A 4,461-nucleotide genomic window follows, 5' to 3' on the forward strand; every position below is an offset into this window, starting at 1 on the left:
AATGGTTGCTTAGCTATGCTCAGTGTCGCTGACACATCCTCTTTACTTTCTCTGCTATAAGCAACCACAGCTTAAGCATCATCATACGATTAAGTTACCAACTATTTCATGTGGCCCCTATGTAACTATCAGTAAATATAATTTTAGCGGCACATTCGGTCCAAGTGTGGCTGGTTTAATAGTTACCACATAACTACATGATATAAAGAAAATAGAGATATCATGTCCATATACTCTCTTATTGATGCATTATATATTCAGTTCCTAATTAGATCAGGTTGTAATTGTGTCTGGCATATTGCACAGCAGTATAGAGTCATACCCTCATTTAACTGAAGAGGTTATAATTGTGTCTGGCATATTGCACAGCAGTATAGAGTCACACCCTCATTTAACTGAAGAGGTTGTAATTATGTCTGGCATATTGCACAGCAGTATAGAGTCACACCCTCATTTAACTGAAGAGGTTGTAATTATGTCTGGCATATTGCACAGCAGTATAGAGTCACACCCTCATTTAACTGAAGAGGTTGTAATTCTGTCTGATATATTGAGCGACCTTATAGAATTACACCTTCACTTTAACGAAACTAAGCACAAGGTTAGGGTAGCAGTGTGATCTCATAATGCTGCGTCTATACATACTATTCCTGTTACTGTGCCTTGTATTATTTACTGCATATGTTTGTAAGTTCATCGTATGCATTATGTACATCAAAGTTTTATTTTTCTGGTCTATTTCGATTGTTATTGGACGTCAATTAATATTTGTTACTGATAAATATCTCAATAAAAAATGTATAAAAAAAATAAAAATAGGAAAGTTATGATTACGGCGCGGTTTGATGATTACAGTATATCGAACCACACACCTTACATAACATATGCCCTTGCAGGGACTTACAAAGTACTTTTTTAAACCATAAAGATCAAGATCCTAAATATTAAAGCATAAACGTTATGCTTTATGGCTGCCATAGAGATACATTTTATTAGTGAGCCAATGATAATGGATCATGGAGAGAAAACAGCTAAGAAGAGAAAATATAGTGAATATTTTTTTTAAAGTATGGTTTTACTTCAATAGTTGCAGCAGGAATTGAGAAACCGCAATTTGTCATTTGTAATGAAATTCTATCGGCCGAATCTATGAAGCCCAACAAACTGAAACATAATTTTGATAGCAAGCATCCAAGCTTTGCTGGCAATGATACCCAGTATTTTAAAAACAAGGCTGATGGTGTCAAGAAAAGTAGACTTGATACTGGTGGCAAGTACAACCAGCAAAACCTAGCAGCTGTTGAAGCTTCATATTTGGTGGCTCTCAGAATCGCCAAAACTAAGAAATCTCATACCATTGCAGAGGAATTGTTGTTGCCAGCAGTCAAAGACATTGTTCGAGTTATGATTGGAGCCAAATTTGTTAAAAAATTAAGTGCAATTTCCTCATCTAACGACACTGTCAACAGAAAAATAGATGACATGTCTGCTGATATTATTCATCAGGTAATCCAGGAAATTAAATCTGTTCCACTTGGAGTATTTAGCATCCAGCTGGATGAATCTACAGATGTTGCAAACTGTTCTAAATTACAGGTTTATGTGAGTTATATTAATGATGGCTACCTTAAAGATGAGTTTCTTTTTTGCAAACCTCTTGAAATGACAACTACTGTGCGTGATGTATTTGACACACTTGGTTCATTTCTGGAAAAGCATGAGATCTCTTGGAAAAAAGGTTTGTGGTGTTTGCAGAGATGGTGAGCTCCAGCTATGCAAGAATGTTGGTCTGAATTTCAATGTTTGGTATTGAATTAGTCACCAAAAGCCATCGGAACTCACTGTATGATTCATCAACAAATGTTAGCAACGAAGACGCTGCCACAAGAGTTACAAGAAGTAATAAAAAGTGTTGTAAGTGCTGTCAATTGTGTAAAAGCAAGTGCTTTAAACAATCGACTATTTTCTAAAATTTGTAATGAATTGGATGCATCCAATAACGTTCTGTTTTTTCACACTGATGTGAGATGGTTATCAAGAGGAAAAGTTATAAAACGTGTTTTTGATCTACGTGATGAATTACAAAACGTTTTTTAATTTAGAAAGCAAAATCGCAGTTCGAAGCACTTTTCAGCAATGAAAATGAACTGCAGAAAATAACTTGCTTGGTTGACATCTTTGCAATCTTGAACAAGTTAAATGTATCACTTCAAGGACCAAATGCAACATGCTTCAATTTGTCTGAAAAGATCAGATCATTCCAAATGAAACTTCAACTTTGGCAAAAAAAATTGAATGAAAATAGGATTTACATGTTGCCCAACTTATCTGATTTATTTGAAGAAAATGCCATTGAACTTGACAAAAGGATCACAATGAAAATGTCTATCAAGGAACACTTGCAAATGCTTGTGGACGAAATTTCATCATACTTTCCAAATTTACCTGACACCCCGTTTGCACTTTCTAGAAGTCCATTCACAGTCAAAGTTGAAAATGTTCCTGACAATGCACAAGATGAGTTCATTGGTCTCATTACCAGCGATGAAGCAAATAATTATTTCTCTTCAATGACAGTTAATGAGTTCTGGATCAAGTGTTTGCAGTCATATCCTGTTCTGTCTGAGAATGTGTTGCGTCTTCTTCTTCCGATTCCAACAACATATCTTTGTGAAACAGGCTTTTCAAGCTTGTTGATTATCAAGTCTAAATACAGAAGTAGACTTAATGCAGGTGATGATCTTCCTTGTCTCTTGCAAAGACTGCCCCGAGAATTTCTGATCTGGTGAAAAAGAAGCAATGCCAGCCTTCGCAATGACGCTTAAGTATGGGGTTTTTTTAATTAGTGGTGTCTAATTTAGACTGTTATGTTACCGTTGTTACACTTTGTTTTAATATTTTCACATGATTATACAATGTGAATACAGTTCAGTACACAATGAATAAAAAATAAATAAAGTTTATAAACGGAATTCATATATTGTATTTGATTCGATATTGTTAGGGGTCGCCACAACTTTGGAAATTTTATCAAAGGGCACTAGAAAGATTGAGAACCGCTGCTTTAAGGGAAACTTTCAATGTTTTCTTTTCCTTTCAAATAGGGTTTAGAGTGGAACATTTTCTTAGCCTATTTACTTAAGTTTAACCCCTTGAGTGCTAACGATGGCTCTGAGCCGTCACAGAGTTTCCCCCTCTGGTGATAACAACGGCTCAGAAACAAGGAGCTAGATAATTCGGCCCCCAGGAGGTGGATTGCACACAAGTTGCACCTGTTTGGATTGCTGTATTGTACCTGTCCTTTCATAAATTATTAATATCTTACTGTTTGACAGTTTAAGAGTTAACAAACTTTAACTGGCAATTAAACTAAGGGCAAAATGTATCAAAGTGATAAGATAAATTCTCACGTGTGTTGACATAAAAAAGCTCACAAATGATAAAATCACCAATAAAGTCACAACTTTTCATATGTGCGAACAAATTGACTCATGATCATTCGCAAGTCTTTAATTAATGTGAAAAAAGTTGTCTGGAAATGCCTAATTCTTGTATTAATCTCAATAAATGTCTCTAAAATTTTGACAAATACTGGCGACATTTTTTACTTCACACGTGAACTATTGCGGAAATAATTGCGACTTTTTAGGAGCATTTTTTCGGTGCTTAATAAATTTTATCTGTAATATTTATTTTGTATGAATATGCCATTAAAGCCATTATCGTTAGTTCTGAATCTGACTGAATTGTGACAATGTTAAGTGCTCTTGTCATGAGAATGTTATGTAATAAACATCTCTCAGTTTCTTCGTTTCTACTGTGTATGCTTATGTTAGACATGATATTTATTGGAAAAAGAAAGATTTAGCTGCTTCATTGATCAAAGAAAAACACTCTTGTTAGGGATAAAACAGTTCTATGAAATAAAATCACAGTACACGCAGGATAGACTACCACTCAGCACCTTTGTTCAAACACTTTTAACACTTATCTGTCACATAGATCACATCTAAATGTTATAAAAACATCATTTTGAAGTGCAGAATAATATAAATATATATTTAATTATGGGCTAGATTATGAGTGGAGCGCTATTAAGTGCTTTCGCTAGAGTGCTAATTGCGCTTAAAGTAAACTTTTTGTGTGTGGCAGGTTGCTCTGGTATTATGAGTTGAAAGTAAAAAGTTATCGCTTTTGTGCTAACCCAACGTGCGCTAAAAGCCGAACTTACAATATCGATCGTGCGATAACCTATTCCCCCTTAGAAGTCAATGGAGAAAAAAAAGTGCAAAAAACCTAACATCCAACTCGCGCGCAAACCCAATTGCATTTTCTCATGTGCGTTAAACCGACATGGAAATATGAATATTTCACATTCCAATGTTCTGCACATAGCAGAATATGTTCTATTTATTCATAAATACATATAGAAATATTTTTCATTAGATGGTGTTATTATGA

The 4,461-nt window shown here is 34.8% G+C and overlaps 1 pseudogene; it reads left to right on the forward strand.

Annotated features, from left to right (window-relative positions):
- Positions 1 to 1,009: 1,009 nt before the first annotated feature.
- On the forward strand, positions 1,010 to 2,818 carry LOC128646966 (zinc finger BED domain-containing protein 5-like; annotated as a pseudogene).
- Positions 2,819 to 4,461: the final 1,643 nt, after the last annotated feature.

Source organism: Bombina bombina, chromosome 2, assembly GCF_027579735.1.
Source record: "Bombina bombina isolate aBomBom1 chromosome 2, aBomBom1.pri, whole genome shotgun sequence".
Lineage (NCBI taxonomy): Eukaryota > Metazoa > Chordata > Amphibia > Anura > Bombinatoridae > Bombina > Bombina bombina.